Below are 24,780 nucleotides of genomic sequence, written 5' to 3'. Positions count from 1 at the left end.
GAAAAAGCACACATATATACATATAATTGAATCACTTCACTGTACACCTGAAACTAACACAACATTGGAAATCAACTATACTTCAAAATAAATAAATAAATAAATAAAGATCATTCTGACTGCTATGTGAAAAATATATGTAGAGGGTTATATTAGTCTACTCAGGTTGCCATAACGAAAATACCAGAGTGGCTTAAAAACAGAAATTTACATTCTTGCAGTTCTAGAGGCTAGAACTCCCAGGTCAAAGTGCCTTCAGGGTTTCTAGTGGGGCCTCTCTTCCTGGTTGTAGACAGCTGCCTTCTCGCTGTGTCCTCACATGGCTTCACTCTGTGTGCATGCAGACAGAGAGAGAGATAGCCTGTGTCCCTTCCTCTTCTTATAAGGACTCCAGTCCTATTGGATTAGGGCCCCACTCTTGCAACCTCATTTAACCTTAACTACTTCCCTATAGTCCTTATTTCCAAATTCAGTCAGATTGGGGGTTAGGGGCTTCAACATATGAATTTGGGGGGAACACAATTCAGTCCACAATGGGGGTTCAAATGGGGGCAATTCTGCAGGAGTCCAGGGAGGGCTGACTGTGGCCTGGAGTGGGATGAAAACAATAGAGATGAAACTAACTGGGTGAACTTATACTTTGGAAGTAGAGCCAGCAGAATTATGATGGGTTAAATGGAGAAGGAAAAGGAAGGAGAGGAATCAAGAAGGGCTCTTGGGTGCTTGCCTTGAGAGAAAGGGTGGGCGGTGATACCATTGAATGAAATGTGGGAGTCTGAGAGAGGAACAGAGTTGGGAAGGAGGGGATAATTTTGGTCATATTAAGTGAGATGCCACAGAGACAGTAAATCAATGAATCTCCAGCTTTAAGTAGAGACTAGGTTAGAAATACACATTTGAGAGTCATTGGACATATCTCCCCAAATCCAGTTTCAAATCCAACTCCCTTCCCAACCTCTCCGCTTGTATGTCTAATACATTTTAAACTTAGTAAGTCTCAGTGTGCTCTCTTGTTTTCCCTTCTGTGTAGTTTGTATTACATAAAATTTGTCAAGGGGGAATTACATTTCCTTTTGTGGCAGTCACACCCTTAGGTGCCCCCCCACCCACCCCCCACAGTGAGTTGTACAATCCCTTTCCTCCTGGTTGCAGGCAGGACCTGTGACTCCCTTCTACCCAACTGAAAATGGCAAAGTTATGGGATGTCATTCACTTGAATATAGGAGACACTGTCTTAGCTGAAGGAAAGTGAAATTCTCCTTTTGGTCTTGAGGAAGTAAGTGCCATGTTTACCCCTAAGTCTGCATGGTAACTTCAGCCCCTCCCACAGCAAGTTGCAACCTGCCCATACTCTTCCCCCTCCTTCCATCATGGAACCTGTATACCTTGCTCTATATTACTTTTCCAAAGCGCTCATCACTGATTTCCAACATATCATATAATCTATTTATTTATTATTATTTTTTAAATGTTTATCTTTGTTTACTAGGATGTAAGTTCCACTGGGGCAGGGACCTGTATCTGTTTCATTCTCTGCACCATCCCAAGTGTCTCTAATGATGCCTAGTATAGCGTAAGCACTCAAAAAATATTTGTGCTGTCAATGAATACAGAGAGAATTTAAAATGAAGGGATGGGGTGAAGAAGAGAGTGTAGAATGTGTCTAAAAAAAGTCTGAGAAGAGAGGGAGATTCTAGGCAGAGAGTAGAAGTGGAGGAGAGGGCCCAGGACCAAGGTCAGGGAAAGAGGCAGGATGAAAATGAGAAGCACAAGTCGCAGAGGATGTGTCAGTAATGAGACGAAGAAAAAACAGATAAAGTAGGAAGAAAACCAGGAGAGTACAATCCCATGGAAACCAAAAGAAGAGTATATCTTGTAAAAGTTGTGCCCCTCAGTGTCAAATGATGCTGAAATGTTAAACAAGACATAAATAGCGAGATCTTTGGATCCGATGGCAAGTGGTCTTGATATAAGGCTTTTAGTGGAGTGGTAGGGACAGAACCCTGATGGAGCAGGAGGAAGGGAGAACCAGATGTGTGGAAGTAGAATGGGGATAGTAACATAAGTCTTCTGAGAAGTTTGGCTGTGAAGGAGAACAGGGAAAAAGGATGGTGGCTGGAAGGGCCTGTGGGATCATGTCTGAAAAACAAGGGAGATGCTAGAGCATGTGTGTATATTGATGGGAATTCTCCAATAATGAGGGAGAGATTGATGATGCAGGAAAGGTATACTATTTTTAAAATCAGGACTTCCTTCTCACTTTGAATGTGGAAACCAGGTTAGCCAAAATTCTGTGCGTGGCAAACTGATACAGGTATGCTCAGGTATCAGTCAATTAACTTGGAGTTGGTGGTAGCATCTGTAGCAAAGCAATGCTTATACTAAGAGCTACCATCATTGTATGCTTAGATCTTTTCAGAGATAAAACTTGGAAAAATAAAGTTTTATCAAAAATGAAGTGATTGATGAACTACAAGACCTCTATCTATTAGGAACAGGGTAATTAAAAATTTTTAGAGTTTTAATTAAATCATTACTTTTGATAAATTGCAATTTCCACGTGAAGAGGATACAATGAACAGTTCCCTGCCCAGTGGTAACGAGTTATCAGGTTGCCATTTTTTAATGTATCCTTTTTAAGTTGGGATCATTATTTTTGAGCAGTTTTTGCTTTTACTATGTCAGACCTGGTGTAAAAAGGACTTTACATGCATTATCTCATTTCATCTTCACAGCAAATCTCTGAGGGTGGTAATATTACAGATAAGGAAACTGAAGCTTAGATAAGCTAAGTAACTTGCCCAGAGTTACATCCTAGTAAGTGGCAGGGTTATGCTTTTATTCTGTACTATATTGAGTTCAAATGTTCTTACCAATTGCATCAGCGGTTCTAATGCTTTGGTCTCAGGACCCCTATTTCTTAAAAATAATGGAGGATTTCCCCAAAAGCTTTTGTCTCTGTGCTTTATATCTACCAATATTTGCTATGTTAAAAATTTAAGTTGAGAAAATATTAAAGGAAAAGAATACAGAAGCACAGATTCTGTCAGCCAGCAGAGAGAAAGTATCATCACACCCCATGTAGCCTCTGGAAAACTCCACTGTTCACTTGTGAGGGGATGAGGGTGAAAAAGACACATAATGTCTTCATATTATTATGAAAATATTTTTGACCTGGCAGATCCCTGAAAAAGTTCTTGGGACTCTAAGGGGTTCATGAACTACACTGTGAGTACTGCTGAATTATATTATATTTCACTTTAATGGACAGTTCCAATTAAAGATTAATCAAAGATTTGTTTGAACTTTTATGCAGTGAAGGAGTCTTATATTTCCAACTTCTGATAGACACACTCATAATACTTGTGAGTGAATATGAAATATTGTGTATACATAAGTCCTATTAGTAAAATTTTTAATTAGGGCTAATGAGTCAAAAAATTGTAACTGGACTCTACTCCAACAGCCTAATTTTGTAGTTGAAACTAAAGTCCAAATGGTCTAAATTACCTGTACAAGATCCTACAATCCATCAACACTAGATTTGCTATTGAACTTGAGACTGCCAACTCATATGTACACACTCTTTTCAATTAAAACTAAAATTATTTGTTTGAAACAAAAATTGTCCCAAATTGCTCTGTCAAAAGCATTGCTCTGTGTGAGAGAGAATGGGTCTGAATTTATTCATAGATGTACTTCCTTTATCAATGGATCTTCTACTGTATTGTATCTGTCTGTTCACTTGTCTTCCCACTACAAAGTGAACGAAATCTTCTGCATCAGGGCTATTTCCTAACCTTGCTTTACTCTGGTTTCTTCATATGTAAAAAAGGAATTGTAATAGTAACTATCTTTTTCAGTTTGTAAGTTTTAACTCTCAGAATAGTTCCTGATACGTAGTAGGAATTTAACAAGTGCTAGATTTCATTATTATTATGCTAAGCATCTAAGAGATGCTTCTATGCACAAGATATTCAATAAATATTCTGGAAATTATGAATGAATAAAAAGTTGAGTCTAAAGCACTGAATAACTCACAAGGTATTTTTAGTGCATAGTACCCTGGCTTATATGGGGAATATATGGAGAATGATAAAAGACATAGCATCGTACAAACTTAAGTACATCTTTTAAGATAAATTCATAAACACTATCTTTATAAATATTTGCTGTGAAGATATAGATAAATGTGCATTGAATAATTGAGTAAATTCTTACTTGTTATTGACTTCAACTATTTGGCCTCTAGAAATTTATTTACATGTATATGTATATGTAAATTTATATATATACACACACACACACTGAATCGTATAACAATGAGCATGATTTGCATGGTTTTCCACTTTTACCTATAGGGTATGCAATATGTTACAGTTTTTGTGTTCTTACGTACCCTGACTTTGGCGGCTGAACTGAAAAAGATAATACCTTTCTCCAATGAAGGATAAATAATACTATTAGGTAGTATGGGACATTTACAAAGGGAGGTTTGTGCTAAAAAACTCCAAATGATGTTTTTCAGAGGGTCTCAGGTATTAGGATGGCAGATACCCATTCAGTCCTCATGGGTCAGGTTATTCTTGGAAACAGGAAAATGTGAACAACTTTATGATAGTAAATGTGAAAGGGTACATAAAGTGGGTAATTCTAGAAAAATAGGAGAACTTAAACAAATGCACTCAAATATAGTAATCAGCCTCAAGACAAAAATAAAGCCCTAAATTAGCCCCTTACTTCAAAAAGGCCCAAATCCAGAGAGTTTTACCAGTTATTGCTTTTAACTAACTCTGTGAGTAACAGATAATTAATTGATCTTATGCATAGACAAAGGGTTCCAGAAATAGGTAAACTGGGCCACATACCAAACTCATCACATATCATTAAGAAAATATCAACATTGGACAAGAACATAACAAGAAAAACGTGTTTTTATAGACCAGAATCACTTGAGATGAGATGAAAACGTCATATTATTAGCAAGTAGTGTCCAACAGTATATTTAAAAGAGATACCATGACTGTATAGGATTTAGTCCTTGGAAAAGTTGATTTACATACAATCATCTTAATAAAATTAACAAAATTCAACACTTGTTCATGATAAAACCTCTTAGCCAGGTGAAAATGGAAGAAATTTTCCTTAATCTGATAAAAAATATTTACTAAAATCATACAGTAAGTTATATTGGGTTGGCCAAAAAGTTCATTTGGGTTTCCCCATCACGTTTTACTGAAAAAACCCAAACAAACTTTTTGGCCAACCCAATATTTACTGTTAAAGCCTTAGAAATCTTCCCATTAATGTAACAACCAGGTAAGACAGAGTGCCCTCCATTCATTATTGGACTGATAGTTCTAGGCAGTTCCACACACACACACACAAATTCTATGACATAAATCATATCAACGTTTTCTTAGGTCAGTTTCCCAAGGCAACAGAAATAAAAGCAAAAGTAAACAAGTGGGACCTAATCAAGCTTACAAGCTTTTGCACAGCAAAGGAAACCATAAACAAAATGAAAAGACAACCCACAGAATGGAAGAAGATGTTTGCAAACGATATGACTGATAAGAACTTAATTTACAAAATATGCAAACAGCTCATACAACTCAATAACAGAAAAACTCCAAACAGTCCAATTGAAAGATGAGCAGAAGACCTAAACAGACATTTCTCTAAAGAAGACATATGGATGGCCAACAGGCACATGAAAAAATGGTCATGATTGCTAATTATTAGAGAAATGCAAATCAAAATGACAATGAGGTACCACCTCACACAGGTCAGAATGGCCATCACTAAAAAATCTACAAATAGCAAGTGCTAGAGAGGGTGTGGAGAAAAGGGACACCTCCTACACTGTTGATGGGAATATAAATTGGTGCAGCCACTATGGAAAACAGCATGGAGGTTCCTTAAAAAAGGAGTTGCCATATGCTGTAGCAATCCCACTTCTGGGCATATATCTGGAGAAAACTATAATTTGCAAAGATACATGCACCGCAGTGTTCACAGAAGCACAATTTACAATAGCCAGGAAATGGAAGCAATCTAAATATCCACTGACAGAATAATGGATAAAGAAGATGTGGTATATATACAGAATGGAATATTATGCAGCCATAAAAAGAATGAAATAATGCCATTGCAGCAACATGGATGGACCTAGAGATTATCATACTAAGTGAAGTAAGTCAGAAAGAGAAAAACAAATATATAATATCACATATGTGGAATCTAAAATACAACAGAAACAGACTCACAGACATACAGAACAGACTTGTGGTTGCCAAGGGTAAGGGGATGGGGGAGGGATGGATTGGGAGTTTGGGATTAGCAGGTGCAATCTATTATATATAGAATGGATAAACAACAAGGTCTTACTGTATAGCACAGGGAACTATATTCAATATCCTGTGATAAACCATAATGGAAAAGAATATGAAAAAGAATATATACATATGTATAACTGAATCACTTTGTTGTACACCAGAAATTAACACATTGTGAATCAACTATACTTCAATAAAATAAATTAAAAAATATTCATCATGGAATATACCTCATTTCTTTGAATCCTTGGATTTGAAGTAATCCAAGACACACTGTTATTTTATGTATTCCTAAGAAAGAAAGATATGCTTCCAACTGAATGAAGATACAATGCTTTTTTTTTTTCATCACTTGGAATTTTTGTTTTATATTTGTGGAAAGACACCTTTAGACTTGCATGGGCATAGGTTTTGTATTTTTAATTATATATTATGTTGCTGCTTCTGTGCCTTTCTGTATATAAAATAACTTTTCATTTTAATGCCAAATCATGGTGTAATCTTTTTGAAGACATTTTAAGTGGCAATTAAACTCAACGTGTGTAGTACCGACAGCGTACGTAACTCAACTGAAGTGACAGCAGTGTGAAAGGCGTTGATCAAGTTTGTGCAGGCACAGGAAATGACAAATATGTAACAACTGCCATCTACATTGATGGTAAGACTTAGATGCATGTGATTTCAGAGAGAGATGGAGAAATGTGAAAAAAAGTGTTCACCACAAAAATCAATGAGCTTTCTGTTCTCTGTTTTCCGAGTATCCTTCCTGAATAGAAAAGTGTACCATATGGTTAAAAAGCCAGTGCATAACTTCTAGTCCATTTATTTTAGCAAAGCGAACTGACTTGTTCTTGGTGACAATGATGGGACCAGAAGAGCTAAAGCTGGCCTAGTTAAAGGGCAGCTGGAACATACTGCCACTCTGGCTATAGTGCGACCAGCAATGGCACAAAACGGAAACCTGACTGGGAACTCACAGGTGATGCTGTCAGAATGGTAAGAAAGGGAACACAATAGGACTTTGGCTGTGCACACAAAGCAGTGCCAAAAGGCATATCTGACCACTACAGTCAGTGCTGCTGCTGCTGCTTTCAAAGTTATTCTTAGCACACGTTCTGTGTACTTTTCATCCTTTTCCTAAAGATTTCTCAAAGGGTTATAACAGTGAGTGCTTGCTATACGGCAGGCACTTTCCAAGTGCATAATGTACGTTACATTGTCTGATCTTTAAAACAACCGCATGAGATAGACACTGTTATTATCCTAATATTCAGATAAGAAAATGGATGTGAAGACAGTTGAAGCAAGTTGCCCATGGTCACACAATTATAAGGCGCAGAACCAGGATTTGAGTGGAGGCATTCAGACTATAGAGTCTGGTCTCATAACCTTGAAGTTACCCCATTAGTTCCACCAGACTTTGGAAGGTGGAAGCCAGTGTACATACTTCTTGATATGGAGAGGGTCTCACTTCTTCCTTCCAGAGACCCAGGAAAGACTTGCTCTCTGACCTGTTTACTGTTCTGCTTTATGGGGAGTCAGGCTGAATAATAATCTCCTGGGGGAATCAAGGGGAAGAGAAAGACTGCTTTCCGAATAAACACAACTCCAACAGTTTGCCTGCAAGTCAGGTAAAGCAGATGTTATAATACTAAAAATTGATAACACTTGAGGCTAAGAAAAGATATTGCAAAGGTAGACCATCTTCCACAATTCATTTGTACCAGGCTCCAAAGGGGTTAACTATTATCAACCATCAGAGCCCAGGTAGTTTAGGTGGCTATTGGTGGCTTACTTAAGCAGCTGTGGCATGATTTTGTTGTTGCCTTGAAAACATTTTAATATAATAGGATTTAAAATTTCCCCTTTTCTTTGGATTTTTCAGTTAATATTGGAATTAAATTAAAGCATTAAGTCAACCAGCTTAGTGCAAAGCAAATTATGTCAGGTTCAGCACTGAGGGCTTCGTTATGGAATATCTATTGACTCAAGCTTATTAACTTGTAAATCCTCTAGTTTTAGATTATGATCTATTGATTATCTGCTTTTATTTGCACTTTAAATGAATAAACAAAAAGAAATGATCACGGTTTAGTCATTACACCTTAAGAGAAAATGTACTTAAGCTAAGCATATTTAATTAAAAATAAAAACAACTTTTATTTATTCTGAGAGCTAGAAGTTGTGGTTCTTATTTTCATTTAGGCAAATCAAAGATTGTTTTTAATTTTGCATAATCATCTTTATTAGACCCTTAGACAAAGCAGAAAAAAAAAGTTTCTCACTGAGGATAGACAGTGTACTATGTTTGGTGTTTTGAATGTATTATTAAAATTATTCTACAATCTATTATTTTGCTTGGCTTGTCTTAGCAAAAAGCCAAAAATGATCTCTTTAGTGCAGGAGGAAGTTCTCTGAGAAGCCCTGTGACTAATGTCTGGGGAATGAGGTAAGCTCTGAGAGTTGAGGTGCTTTAACAACAAAGCAGTCAACTTAGAAGACTGGAGTTCAAGTTACAGCTCTGTCACTCATACTAGAGGGACTTTTGGCAAATTACCTACTTTTTCTGAGTCTTGGTTTCTAACAGTTAATGTGTTTCTCATGGACTTTTGTGAGGATTAAACCAGATGACCTTTCTGAAAGGGCCTGGTACCTAGTTAGCACTTAATAAAAGTGCTCTGAATCAGATCCTTGTTAATAGAAGCAGCTAAGGAAATGGGGAGGGGGGTCTGTTGGTTTCAAAGGGCATTTGTTTGTTTGTGTATTTATTTATAATTGAAGTGTAGTTGATTTATTTATAAATTTGATTTTATGCTTTGTTTAAAAAAATCTCAGTGAAGAAAAATGCTGAGATTAGTTTATGGTCTGAGAGTCAAATCCACAAATATTGATTTAGCAACTACTTTTTTCTAGCATGGTGCTAGGCCCTAAAGGGAGTGGAAAAGAAATAGAAAAGAAGCATGCAAATCTTGGATTTCTGGAACTGCAAACCATTAGGAATACAAGACACAGTTGTGAAAGCACTGTAAAAACACACGGAAACTGGCACTAAAGGTATACATGTAAGAAGTCATCATGGGCTTAAATGAAGTAGTCACAAAAAACTCCACAGACAGGATGGACTTTAAATATTAATAGGTAGGAAATGTACTAAGTATATTTGATAGAAGAGTAGCATTGTATCATCCCATGCAAGATTTAAGCAAATTAAAACAAATTTAAGATCATCAGTCCCTCCCATCAGGAAGCATGCACGAGCCTCCTAGATAGCTTCCTCCACAAAAGGGCAGACAGCGGTATCAAGCAGTATCAGCAGTATTTCATCTTGTGGAACTGAAAACCACAGGCCACAGAAAGATAGAGAAAATGAAAAAGCAGAGGACTTTGTGCCAGATGAAGGGACAGGATAAAGCCCCAGAAAAACAACTAAATGAAGAGGAGGTAGGCACCCTTCCAGAAAAAGAATTCAGAATAATGATGGTGAAGATGATCCAGGACTTTGAAAAAAGACTGGATGCAAAGATCAAAAAGTTTACCAAAGACCTAGAAGAAATAAAGAGCAAACAAACTGAGATATGCAACACAATAACTGAAATGAAAAATACACTAGAAGGAACCAACAGCAGATTAACTGAGGCAGAAGGGCGAATAAGTGACCTGGAAGACAGAATGGTGATAATCACTAATGCAGAAAAGAATAAAGAAAAAAGAAAAAAGAATGAAAAGAACTGAAGACAGCCTAAGAGACCTCTGGGACAATGCTAAATGCACGAACATTTGCATTATAGGGGTCCCAGAGGAGAAGAGAGAGAGAAAGGACCCGAGAAAATACTGGAAGAGATTATAGTTGAAAACTTCCCTAACATGGAAAAGGAAATAGCTACGCAAGTCCAGGAAGTGCAGAGAGTCCCAGGCAGGATAAACCCAAGGAGAAACACACCAAGACATATAGTAGTCAAATTCACAAAAATGAAAGACAGAGAAAAGTTATTAAAAGCAACAAGGGAAAACAACAAATAACATACAAGGGAACTCCCATAAGGGTAACAGCTGATTTCTCAGCAGAAACTCTGCAAGCCAGAAGGGAGTGGCAAGATACATTTCAAGTGATGAAAGGGAAGAACCTACAACCAAGAATACTCTACCCAGCAAGGATCTCATTCAGATTCGATGGAGAAATCAAAAGCTTTCCAGACAAGCAACAGCTAAGAGAATTCAGCACCACCATACCAGCCCTACAACAAATGCTAAAGGAACTTCTCTAAGTAGGAAACATAAGACAAGAAAAGGACCTACAACAACAAAAACAAAACAATTAAGAAAATGGTAATAGGAACATACATATTGATAATGACCTTGAATGTAAATGAACTAAATGCACCAACCAAAAGACACAGGCTGGCTGAATGGATACAAAAACAAGACCCATATATATGCTGTCTACAAGAGACCCACTTCAGACCCAGGGACACATACAGACGGAAAGTGAGGGGATGGAAAAAGATATTCCATGCAAATGGAAATCAAAAGAAAGCTGGAGTAGCAATACTTATATCAGATAAAATAGACTTTAAAATAGAGAATGTTACAAGAGACAAGAAAGGACACTACATAAAGATCATGGGATCCATCCAAGAAGAGGAGATAACAATTATAAATACATATGCACCCAGTATAGGAGCACCTCAATACATAAGGCAAATGCTAACAACTATGAAAGAGGAAATGCAAGGCAGAAATAGAGACACAGATGTAGAGAACAAACATATGGACACCAAGTGGGGAAAGTGGGGCAGGTTGGGGGGGAATGAATTGGGAGATTGGGATACCAAATTGTACACTCTAAATATATGCTGTTTATTGTCTGTTAACTGTACCTCAATAAAAGTTCTTAAAAAAAAAAAAAAACCAAATTTAAAATTCCTAGACTCTTAGAGTCAGAAGAGAATTTACAGTTAGCCATCTGACCTTCACATCTGATGCAGAAATCCCAGAAGACTGGGGGTAGAAAGGCAGGAAGGGGAGGCATCCTTGCAAAACTAATAAAATGAAAGATCAATTTGCAAAAGGTGTATTTACTGTATTGGAGACTATGGGATCTGCTAATTTGGAAGAGAAATGCTTCTGTAATGGCTTCATTGAATTGAAGGTATAAAATTGTTGCCTCCTTATTTGCATTACCTTTTGCCACTAGGAAAGGAGGCAAAAAAAAAAAAAGTGGCTGGGGTGATTGATAGGATAAAACAGAAATGCTGTTTCATAATGGAGATAGGGAAACTGAGGCATGAGCCTGGAAATCCTTCCCCACTTCCCTCCCTTTTTCTGACCACCTTGCCAGGCTAGTGGAAGATCACTGCAAGCTTATGGAGACAAGAGCACCGATAACGCAGGTCCTTCAGGAACAAGTTTGGTTGATTGAGCTCATTAGCCAAATAACCCCAACTCGTCAGGGAGATAAAAAGGAAAGTTATGAATATCACTACTGGCCTCATGGCCTATTACAGAAATAGTCTGTAGACTGTACTGTTTCTGTTTTTGGTTGTATCATGTATATAAATATCCATTCTCTTCTTTTAGCCCAATACTGTATACATGATGCTTTGGGGTGGTTACACTTACTGTTTAATTTTAGGGCTATAGATTATCAAAATGGGATTAGGGAAAAAAAATAGAGAAAGATTTAGGACATTATTAAGAGCTCCTGGGCTTGAAGCTGGATATAGTAATTGGAAAGAACTTCTCTCTAGTTTGCAATGAATGTGTTTTATTTTGGTTTACCTGGCATATGGGGACATTTTGGAAGAACGTATGGTCAGAAATGAAGGATGTTAGATAGCCAAAGGATGGACTGACATTCAAGTAAGACTTCATTATCTGTATGTGAGTGTAATGGACCAAGAGAGTAGATCTGGAAACTGGGAAAATGTCTACATTACATAATTCATCTGGTAGTTGAGCCTTAAGTCCCCAAGCAACGAAACATTTACCTGTCAAAGGGCTGTCAGCAGTTGAACCTGACCTTTCGGAATCCTAGGCTGAAGGTCAATGCGTGTACTGATGGGTCCTGGGAATTAAAGGAACACCCAGGGACCAAATCTGTATCCTGAAGCCCAGAACCTGATTATCCATTCCCATTGCTGAACTAAGATTCTTCTCCCAGTTCACTGCATGGTTTTCTCCTTCAAATCTCTGCTCCAATGTCACCTTCTTGTGAGGCTTTCCCTGGCCTCCTTATGTTAAATAGCACCCTCCCTGTCCCAACAGGCCAACACCCTCCCTAGTCCCATGCTTGGCCAACGTAATACTCCCCTGATAGGCCAGCACAGCCTCTGAACCCTCATATATGCTTTTTCTCCATTGCCCTTATCATTCATATATATATATATATATATATATATATATATATTTATACTTATAAATATATATATATTTTTTAGCTTCCTTACTTGTTTATTGTCTTTCCCCACTAGAATAAAAGCCTCGAGGAAAGAATTTTTGTCTGGAATATTCACTGCTGCATAGCCAGGTGGCATACAGATTGGATAAGTGAATGAATAAAGGCTAAGTCCTGGATGAGTCCCTGGAAAGGGAAGAATGGGATTTTTACAATGTGGAGGCGCTGGAAATATTTACCTCATATTTTTGCTTTCAGCGCATCATGATATATTATGGCTTACGGTTCCATGCTAAGTGAGTTCATGCATTATATTATCTGGTTTTAACTATACTACCTTTGGAAACATGGGTGACTCTCAAGATTTCTGAAAGAATAAAAAACCGTGGTTCAGATATAATACCTAAAGTCATAATTAATAAAGAACAAGTAAATGTCCAGTTTGATGTTTCTTACTTATGAGACAAGCTCTTTACCAGCCACAGTATGAGATATAAACACTGACAGTCCAATCCTATTTGACCAGACATTGATGAAAGAATTTGATATTGTCAAGGAGAGACCACATGGAAGATGGATTGACACCCAGTATCTAGCAATGTATCTAAAAATACTGTGGCTTGAGGTGCTAGCTAATGATGGTATTAGCTTCTAATTGAGCAAATATTCTACTGGTGATTTTATCTATGTCTACTTTTAAATTTCTATTTTCATAGTGTAAATAATATTTGTTCACTAGTAGTTTATAATTGATAAATAAGTAAACATACACATAATGGGGATGTGTACTCCCAAAATTATTACTTATAGGAGCACACATTCTAAAAAGTTTGGAGACAACTGGACTATTTTAACATTCTGCCTTCAGAAAAGCTATCGCTAAGGAAAACAAAGCAAAATCATTTTCTTCTCTGAAAAATCAAATGGAATCCGATCACTAGCTTATCATGAATAAAGCTCTAAAATAAGAACAAGCAACTCATTTAGGTCTCTACCTTGTAATGGACAAAGTCCTCTAATACTTTTTGGAAGATAAATGCTTAAAGACGATTTGTAAAAAAAATCTCATCCCCTTGACTAATTTCCCAGTGGGAAGTGCTGGCTATTATTGATAAAAATGATACCAATGGTCATTGCCCAGATGGCACTTTGAAGAATATAGTTAGAGACAAAAGCCCTATAAAATGTGCCTGTCACAGAATCATCCTAAACCTCTATTATGCACTTAGGCTATTGTAACCAGTTACACTGTTACATTTATTTTATTCGTTCTTTTGACTATTTCTCAGGTTGAATGATTTGATTTAAATTCTCTGTTAAGCTTCAAGTCTAGAGCGAAGAAGACCAATGCAAATATAAGTGGTTTCGGCCAGGTATAAAGTATTTTCACTGCCTCTCACTCCCGTGTTGCTTACAAGATTGCAAGTGATCAGTTACACTGCAAAAGGTACTGGGCTGGGAGGGAAGCAGGGAGCACAGGGTACACAGGGCACTCCCCATCCCAGCGAAGTGATGTTCAGTTATCATGGTGGCTGTCATCTTAACAATTGTGCAAGTGCATCATTCACTGTGGATGACTCGAAACAGATGAAGAGGAGCTGAAAAATGGAAGAATTTTCCTTGTCTCGTGTCTCTCTGATAACTAGGCAGACTACAGAGCATTAAAGATGAGGCCTGCCCAATTCAAACCAGAGCACGTAGTCACCATCTGGGCATTTTAAAAGTAGGACACATGAAATGCTCAGATGTATCCCCCAACAGGGTGCAATAATACAGCAGTAAAAAGAAAACTATAGTGAACTACGGCCACTTTCACACTTGCAGCCATTCTAGCACAAGAAGAGGCAAGGATTTTCCAAAAAACTTCCTAAGACACTCAGGTGCATCTTAACCACTCCCACGTCTGATGCACAGATGCCTTCTCCTCTTAGCAGTGGCACGTGGCATGGGTACACATCCAGCAGAGGGCACTCTCTTCATGGAAAGAAAGGGGTCAGATCGTTCTCTATGGAGAGCTCAGCTGGAGGGCTCAAAACTAAAAATGCTCAGTAGATCACACACACTAAAATAGTCAGAAACAGTCACTGCTGAAAAAAATACTGACTTTTAAAATGATATACCTGGCTTTCAAAGATGTGCCAAGTTGACTCGTTTCTTCTAGATGCTCTCAGATGGCAACTTTTATCTTTCTGAGCTATTAGAACTACTGTTATTTAAAAGTTAGGAAACAAAGAGCATTAATACACTCTTTTTGGATCTTTGAAGGTGAGGTCAGGATTTCTCATTTCTGGAAACCTCTACAAGCTTCTATAGATCCCCAAGACATATACAATCTAGCAACACTGCATGGTACATCATTACTGCATCAGTTAAAAGAAAACCCTCAAACCTTCATTCTCTTCTAGTTTATTTTTCTGATGTATGTTTTGCAATGAGAGAGAGAAAGAGCGAGAGAGAGAATATTATTTATAGGAACAAATGTCAGCTATATAGAAGCATATAATCTTTGGTCACAAAATGAAAATGTGTAAGTTAACAAGTTTAATACATATATTTAAATGGAATTTTAATTATGTAGATAGATCGTTTTATAATCCCTGCTTAAGTTCATTCATATTTGCAAAAATGAGTATTCACAACATCAAGTAACCTCACAGGCTCCTCATTTGCTAACTTGTGGCTTGAGTCTACAAGAGAGTCTACAAGATGGCATTGCTCCCCGTAAGAAGAGGCACTGAAACATCCTAACATAACTAATAATTGGTGGGAAGAATTTAGGACTGTCTTTCTGCCTTAGGAAGGAAAGAAACTCTAAGGAAATACAGATGAGAGCATGAAAGAGAATACTTTTTAGGAAAAAAATTTACCAAAGAGCATCTTTCCATTTAAATTTCCTTGTTTCCAGTTGAAACTCCAGATACATTTAAGAAGAAAATTACTGCAGATTTTTTCTGGAATTTCCCAAAGATTTTTTTTTTTTTTTTTTTTTTTTTTTTGGTGGTGGAGGGGTGATCCTCTTCATCTATCATCTTTTATTCCACTCCTTGGTAAGAATTCTTATCAACCAATCAAACCCATTCAATTTGTCCTGCCTATTTTGTAACGAATGAATAGCACATACCATTAATTGGCCACCTGGGATTCAAAGAGGGGAAATAAGGAGTTGGTGTCAGAACCCTGGAATGTGCTGACAGCAGAATGACCACACTCTATTTCACAAGATTTAAAATCAAGCGTCTTTGCCCCAGTCGCCTCTCCCTCCACTCATTCCATTTCTTGACCGTCTGTGAGGCTAATATAATTTTTTAAAGTGATTTATTTCTAACAGATGTGACCATCCAGCCGCAGGGACCTGGATGCACAATGCCCCTCATGACTTTAATTTCTGCATATAATAAGCATATATTCCACTAATAAATAATTATCACTCTGTTAAGGAAAGGATGCCAAGGCGTGAGATATGATGACCAGGTACTTCTGGGCAGAAAGGACAAATTGGTGGGCTCTCCCGAGGCCCTTGCTGCGCTCAACCTAAATGTGTTAATTATTGTATTTCTAGAAGGTGGTCAGTAACAAAGGAAGAACATTAGTCATGGTTTAAAGTATACGGCAATATTTAGGAAGCTAATTTTAGGCACACATTAAGTATTTTTGTAAATCTGAAATGACACAGGGTAAGGTAAGAAAAGATGGCACAGAGAAAGCCTAGAAGACAATCTGAGAAGAGACACTGGCTCTTCCTTCCCTACATTCTTTAAGTGGTTCTGTGGCATCTCAAGCGCAGGTCTGGTGGCTGTGTCCTTACCCCCTTGACTGTGGTCTGTGCTCCAGTTTTGAATGCTGGTGAGGTGGCCCCAGGCAGTGCCCCAAAGCCAGTGAAGACCTCACAGGCTTACCTGATGAGGCTTGGGTTGGGACCCACCCATGTCCTTGGCTAAGTGAGGCATCATCTGAACACTGTGAACGTTAGGTAATATTTTACATGAGTTTAGTATCTCAAGTCAGCTTTGGAGACGAAGCCTTGTCTAATCTTCCCAAGCAGTGGCCTGCCTTTTCCTTCCTCACTGCTGTCACCTGGACTCTTGGGTCAGCTGCCATAAAACCATTTTGTTACTAATGTGATTTGCTAAGTGACACATGCTTCTGGGAAAGAGTTGTTGGGGAAGGAAGGGGGAATAAGAAAAAGAGAGAAAACTTTTTTCTTTTTCTTTTTTTTTCCTTAAAAAGAATTCTGGATGAGTCTCTCCAGACAAAATGTTCTCAGTACATGAACACAGGACTTCCCAAGTGGCACAGTGGTTAAGAATCCACCTGCCAATGCAGGGGACACAGGTTCTATCCCTGGGCCGGGAAGATCCCACATGCCGAGAAGCAACTAAGCCCGTGAGCCACAATTACTGAGCCCATGTGCCACAACTACTGAAGCCCGTGTGCATAGAGCCTGTGCTCCGCAACAAGGGAAGCCACTGCAATGAGAAGCCCGTGCAACGCAACAGAGTAGCCCCTGCTCACCGCAACTAGAGAAAGCCTGCGTGTAGCAACGAAGACCCAATGTAGCCAATAAATAAATAAATAAATAAATAAATTTATAAAAATAAATCAATCAATCTGTTAAAAAAATACCCATGAATACAATGATATCTTCATGTACTGATTTTTCTCTCCATCAATCTACTTCAGATCATAATAACCACCATTCACTGAGTTATTTTCTCTGTTCCTCCTACTCTATGGGGTGCTGCCCCTCTGAGGGAAGCATCGCTATACAACATGGAAGATGCTGGGACAGTCTCTAATCCACCCAGGCCTGGAGCCCCAGACTCAGGCCACTGACCACCTCGCTCCACAGCTTTGCTAGGAATCTGCTAGGAATATTTTGAAAAAAACTTCCAGTAAATAGGCACAGATTTGAAAAATATCCCCCTCTCTGTCTCCCAAAGCAGAGACATGCCATTGGATGTTTATAAACCAGGCTTCTGTTTCTCTGACTGAATAAGGAAATGGCAGCTTCTCTCCTCTCCTTCTGTTTGAATCCAATCCACTGTTTAAAGCACAGACCTCTTCCCAGAGCCTTCTTTAAATTTTTCCACCCAAGTGATCCTTTAATTCTTTGAATCTTCTATAAATGGTTTTCTATATTTCTGTTAGACAATCATAACAAGCTATGTGGCATCTCTCACTTGTGTGGTATTGAACTATAACTTGTGGCTTTCATTGATATTTAGCTTTTCATTAATAACATCTTGTTTCCTCTAGGCTGATAACTCAAGAGGCAGTGTTAGGTAGTAGAAAGAACAAACTTTAGAAGCAGAAAGACCTGAAACTGAATCACCGTGTAGCTGTGGGCATGTCTCTGAGTTTCTGTTTCTTTACTAATAAATTGTAGATAATGATGCTTACTCCACAAAGAGGTTATTAAGATGAAATAAGATAGCGCGTCATGTGCCCACAATGTGTTTTATGTAGAAAATTATCAGCCAATAATGCTTATTGATTAAAATTGGAAGATATAAATGATTCCACTCCAATTGGATTTACCTGTGAACACACAGATCTCCTCTCGAGCTAAATATATAGCATTACCAAGCAACTGAAAAAAACCGGAGCTTGATTATAGTTTGAATAGAAACAAGAAACAAAATACAAGTTATCTCACGCTCATTACATTCAATTCATGAATCCATTTATTCATTACACAAATGTCTGCCTAAAAGCGGCACTGTTCTAGGTTCTGGGAATAAGGGAACTCAGCAAATGAAATCCCTGACCTCCTGGGGCTTATATTCTGGTTGGAGAGACAGAGAGTAAACAAGATAAATAAGCATGAATATATACTGCTGCATAATGTTAAATATTAAGGAGAAAAATAAAGCAGAGGAGGGGGATAGAAAGTATGTTGTGTGGGGGAGGAGGGGAGTGAACTGATAGCTAGGAAGGCCAGGTAAGTTCTCCCTGAGAATGATAGAAGGTGACATTTTAATCAAGACAGGAAGGAAGTGAGGAAGCCAGCCATGGGGATACCTGGGGAAGAGCTTTCCAAGACAAAAATGCTCCAGTCAACAGATCGCTACCCCTGCCGTTTGAGCCATGAGGAAATGATGACTGGTCCTCATTAATTGGAATGCATGCTTACAAAATACACTCTATTTTGTATATGTATATATACATATATTTCCTGTTTTTTCCTCTTTTTTAAAAATCTTTTAGTTTAAAGGGCAAAATATACCCTAGGCCTTCTCCCTTTGGGGAGATGGAGAAGGAAAAAAGTGCTGAAAGAAAAATCTCCACTAGGACTTAAAAGTAGTTTTCCTTCAAATTTGTGTATATCTAATTATGATAAACATTTCTCCTGACTTTTGCCTTAAACTGTATTTTGAACATCTCAGAAGTCCAGAAGGTTGGAGGGAGTGTGAAATTTTAGAGAGTAAAACATCAGTATTCTTATGACCTGTATAGATATATATTTTTAAATGCCAGGTGCTTTGGTATAAATGGTACAAAACCATTTGAAGGGCTCAAGTCTTCCTCAAATGTGAATGGTCTTTACTGTATGATTATCTTGAGTAAGCATCCTCTTAATATTGTGTCCCAAAGAACAGGATTGATTTCTTTGGAAATAGAGCAGAATTGGTACTTTAAATACTACTAATCACTATTTAGAAAGATGGTAGGGTCTTAATGCTTTTCCCCACCAACAGAAATACTTAAAAAAGCCAACTTCTATTATTCTGTTTGGAATTGGTTAGCTCTTCCATCACTTGGGGCAGGATGTGTACAGAGGCCCATGAGGTCTTGCGAGTCTTGTTTGGAAAAACACTGCTGTTGGGGCACAGCAGAGAACTAGAGCAAAGCACTGGACGGGGCTTTTCTCTCTGGAAAACTTCCAGAGGGGACCATGCTCTTGACATTACGAAGCTAAAGAAGAGAGTTTTCAAGACCCTTTCTCTTTCCATACGAGTTCTTTTGTATGCTGGGTTGCCTGCCATTATGTTTATGTAATTCTGACAGTGTTCTTAATGACACACTAACAGATTGTAAAACACGCTGCTGGCATTTACTTGTTTTTTATATTTTTAAAACAATGTCCTTCATGTAACAGTAGTTAAGCGCGGCAGAAGGACATCATCAGAGGCATGGTTAAACTGTAATTTACACCATTAGGAAGGCAGGAGCAATTTTTATTGCCTGGCAATTTTCTTGCTGAAATATTTGGACCATATGGCTCAATTTGTGTAATAACCTTAATTTCTGCACCCTTCAGGTCTGCCTCCATCTCCTACGGAATGGTAAAATGCGGTTTAGCAGAAAAGGCAACTGTCTATACTTAGAGAGTTGAGATTAATAACATGTCACGTCCTGTTTTTGGTGAAGGAATTCGAACAGCAGCCAGATGGTATCTCTACAAATAACTGTCAGGGGTCTTGATCTAATCAATACAATGTATTAATACATCTCCCTTTGCTGTTTCTCCAGGGGCCGGTGCACAACATCTGGAAAGAGTGGGGGGGGCCCCGCCAAGTAGAAAGCCGATTCTTTTCAGAATCAAACTGAGCCCAATTAATTTTTCATGTATCCTTGATAACTGCTTCATAATGAGCTACGCGTCTTGACGGATTTGGGCTTGGCAGAGCAGGCTGCCCCTGCTTTCTATCCCCATTCAGTCCACTTATAGAAACCAACCCATTAATCAAGCTATCTGGCATAAAACCTGAATCTCAGCTCAGCAAGAGATCAATAACCATCCTAAAAAAAACACAGAACCAGCCACTAATGGGCACAGGTATCCAGCCATGACACTAGTAATTGCTTTAGCAAAAATAAAATTCTGTATCATAATCACCCAATAGGAACTTATATGAGAAAATTTATTACTTGTGTCTTGTCAAAAAGTAACATTTACGTGCATTAAAAATATACTGTAATTTTACTAGCTCGATGTGGCCATTATCTTTCAGAGGTAGACAATGCACTTCTTGGAATGGATTAAAACTCTCTGATTTTGTAATGCGCACATTTAATAATCCAAGTATCATAGAAAATGTTTAAAAATGAGTTATTACATTTATTTTAAATTCAGAGTACCTGAGAGGCTTCTTAGAACAATCTTTAGCCCAACTGTATATGACACACGGCAAGCCTGCTGTGGGGAGAACTCTGATATGACATCACGTGGGTCAGAGTTCTTCACTTTTTGCTTGGCTTAATGGTGAGATTTATAATTCAAACCATAAATTCTTATTCCTTTCCCAACAGTTTTATCTCAAACCCTTACTCTTTGTCTAAATTCAAGCCAGTCGTTTTACTTTTCAGTTAGCAAATCTCTTTTGGCTTGGCAGGCAGGGATTTCGGCACTGTGATTCCCTCTGAAAGAGTGAACTAAGGACTTTGTCTCTGGAGAAGGATTCAGAGCAGAGACAGGGAGATGGAGGAAACCCATAGCATACATACTGAATCTGTGCCTTCCTTGGTAAAACAGTCCTTAGTGGCTCTCAGACAACAGGTGGAAACCTGATTTGCCCTTAGGAGAGTCTGAGATTTTCATTAGGAAAAAAATCCCAGGAAGTATTGCCATAAAGACAGTCCTTCATTGGCTGATCATCTGGTCAAATCCTGCCAAGATGATAGAAAGTGCTAAGGAATCATCCAGGAACTTGAAGGGGAAGCCACATTCATCTTTTCTGACAGCAGGACTAAGACTCATGATGCTGTGTTTGTTCAGTCAATGCTTTGTGGTTCCGTAGGGCGAGTGCTGGGTTTGGAAGCAGGGGTATGAGTTAGGGCTCCCCCAGGTTCTTGTGAGTATTTATAAGTACAATCAGTGCCCATGCATGACCAAAGAATTGCTTATGATATTGTAATTTGTCTCTTTGCTCCAAGAACACCACAGGTCGCAGAGAGGTGAAACTATTTCTTCTTTCTTTGCATCTGTTGTAACTTCTGGGCATGATGGGTTAGATTTAAGGGGAGGAACTGATGAATGGAAGAGTCCCACAGTATTTCTTGGTGTTGATCAACCACATTAGATTTTGTGTGTCTTGGTGCTCAACTGCAAATGACCCACAATTTTCATACATGCATTAGTTTTCAGAGAAGCTCGGGTTTTCAACTTTCATTTTGTTTAACTGATGTTCAGTGTGGATGAACAGAGAATACCCTGACCATGGCATGTTTTTAGTGGAGTTGTATCACATCAACCAAGAAAGCTGTTTCCACAAACGAGTTACAGGACTAACTAAAATCTGAGGTTTAGAATCCAAAATACAGGGCATCCGCAATTTTCAACTTTGAGGATGTCATTATCAAAATATTTAATATATACACATTTATACCCTCTGGGGCAAAGAGAAAATGCTATTTTGGGACCTCCCAGTCCATAGATGTGATCCCTAGCACCAGCCGTTGGAACCTCATAACATCCAGCTACAGCACTAACAAGATGTTTCACCTTAAGCATTATATCTAGATAAAAAGATTCATTTGCAAACCCATCACATATGTATTCACAGGTGGTGGGTGTGGGTCATTGCATTTGGATTAAAAAGCAAATGTCTCTCTCTACATGAGAGGTCACTGGCTGGTGTAAGGCAAAATCTTTTCACTGTTCGGCATAATTAAAATATTCCAACAGTGGTTTCAGTAATTTAAAAATCACAGTATTGTTGTAATATTTTTCTAGGCTTCAGGAGCTCACCATTGTTTGGCCCAATCAAATCTGGGAACACTGGAGAAGTTATCACCCATCAAGGTAATTACTTTCAAGTTGAAATAATTACTCTATCAATGTTAATGGTCTTTCAACTTCAATAAAGCACTCACCTGCCGATAATCACGGCTAACCTCTTGCTCTAATGCAATTCCCTCTCTATTTAGTAGGTTATATTACAGCCGTTACAGTGGTCACTTGTCCTGAACAGCTGCTGAATTTCACTTTGATCGGCTGTGAACCATAAAAGAATTGGTCATCTGTGTGTGATTTCCCCCTCACCCAGAAGCCCTTGCAGAGCTCAGGATGTGATCTCTTGGCTGCAATCGGGGACTTGGGGGCAGCCATCTTGTCTCAGGTAGAGGCTACTTTCCACTGGTGACAAGAGCCCAGTGGTTCAATTAACTTCTGCCCTTCACTGCCATTTACAGCTTGCTGTCTCTGCTAAATGGCATATATTCTGAATTTATGGCCTGGGCCTGTTAGAGTGTGGACTAGTTTCTTTTACTTTCATATATTTTTTAACAAGGCTCTGTGGGATTCTTGGGTGTCTAACTAGGGTTTCCTTATAATTCAGTTAAAGGCCAGAAAATAACAACATATCTGAGTCAAAGGGCACACCGTCTCCCCACCCACTTCCCCCTATAAACGTATAGACTGCTCTTTAGTAAAGGTGAAGTGAGAGGATGCCAGCATCTGTGTGATTTGGGAAGGGAGAGAAAAAGAGAGAGAGAGATAGACCAGAAGACCACATGTTTTGCTGATATGATCTCAGATCTAAGGGAATGGGCAGGGTCCTGTGAGTGTCATGGCAGGTAAACAGAGCTGCACCTAGAGTGGGGATGGCCTGAGGAGGACTCTTAGGATAGCCGGCGTGAGATGTTTATGGTCATGAGGGGAGACAGGTTGGAACTAAACCTCAGGGAGCAAGAAGCATATTCTCGCTCTGGGCGACTTAGGAAATAGAGCCTAATCCAACATCTGAGATGTTACCTGGAAATTAACCATATAGTATCAGGAAATGTCTAAATTTGCAAGCTCAGAATTTTGTTGCAAGGTGAGGACTGCTTAAAATAAATACAACCTACATTTTTCCAATCATGACCAAATTCATACAGTTGCTTTATCCAAACCCCCTTTTTTTCTACATTTGCTCATTTCTTTCAGCCTCTGTTCTCCCAAATAATAGGATATGTGAAGTTTTACAGCTTATTTATATTGCTGTTTACAGTTTTAAAGTACTTTGCATATGCATTATTTTCTTTATCCCTTACAACAGCCCTGTGAGATAAGTAACCTTGTAGTTCAAACTCGACAATTAAGCAGGAAAACAGATCAATTTGAAGTGTAAGAGTGTGATCATTTGAGGAGAAGTGAACAACATGGGGCCTTCAAGCAGAAGGATTCAACATATACTTTAGAAGTAGAATCAACAGGACTTAGTGAAGGCTTGGATATGAAAGTAAAATGGGGAGGACTCAAGGATGATCTGGCTTGAGCAGCTAGAATGATGATGGAGCCATTTAGCTATGTAACAAGGTGTACTGGAGAATGATAAGCAGAGCTTAGAAAAATAGGTGATAAGTAACTCCACTGGAACTGCTAGACATACGTCTACAGGACTTACAGTAAGAAAGACTCAGACTTACACCTTCAAGTCCATCTTCCTCTGAAGATCTATATAGGACAACTTATATAAAAGAAGATGCAGGTTCATAAAAAGCAAGTTCAAGAGGGGAAATCAGTAGAGAGGCATCTCTGGGTTATCTCCTTACCCCTTGAGGGAGGATGGGGATACCCCACACTCCTCTCTCAAGACATATGAGAGATATCCAAGAGACCAACATGAAGAAATTGGGGATGTCTGCAAGAAAGGTGAGATGGACATTCCACTCTTTTCAAGAGGCTTGCTACGGAGGTGATGAGGCTTACAGGGTAATTTTGACACAGCCACTAGGGTGAAGAAGGGTTTTCTGAGATTCTTATGTGATCCCAGGATTTGGGGATCATGGCCTAACACAGAAACTGATACCTGCTTCTCATTCAATGAATTCTGAAGTTCAGAGGCTGGCTGGGTTTTACCCAATGGTAAGGCAAGTAGAGAAGATAGTGTTGGACTAGTTGTAGTTTCCTTTTTTGATAGAACAAGTTTTCGGCAAGCCTACTGGATGCCAAGAAAGGAATGAGTTTTGTCAACATGAGAGGACCTGATATTGGCTGACTGCTTGAGAAAGGGGAACACAGAAGCAGAAAGTTGTGGGTGGATCTTTGGGGCAGTAATGGATAGGTGCAAGAAAATTGCCAAAGAGCATGTTGCCTGCATCAGGAAGTATGAAGCATGGAAT

At 38.6% G+C, this 24,780-nt stretch overlaps 1 protein-coding gene across 1 annotated transcript in view; it reads right to left on the bottom strand.

Moving 5' to 3' along the window:
- The window catches only part of USH2A (usherin), a 758,076-nt gene that overhangs the window by 81,577 nt on the left and 651,719 nt on the right, over positions 1–24,780 (bottom strand). The gene's annotated exons all lie outside the window — the stretch shown is intronic.

Source organism: Hippopotamus amphibius, chromosome 3 (assembly GCF_030028045.1).
Source record: "Hippopotamus amphibius kiboko isolate mHipAmp2 chromosome 3, mHipAmp2.hap2, whole genome shotgun sequence".
NCBI lineage: Eukaryota > Metazoa > Chordata > Mammalia > Artiodactyla > Hippopotamidae > Hippopotamus > Hippopotamus amphibius.
Note: the sequence above shows the minus strand (reverse complement) of the source record. Positions and strands in the feature narration are given on the sequence as shown.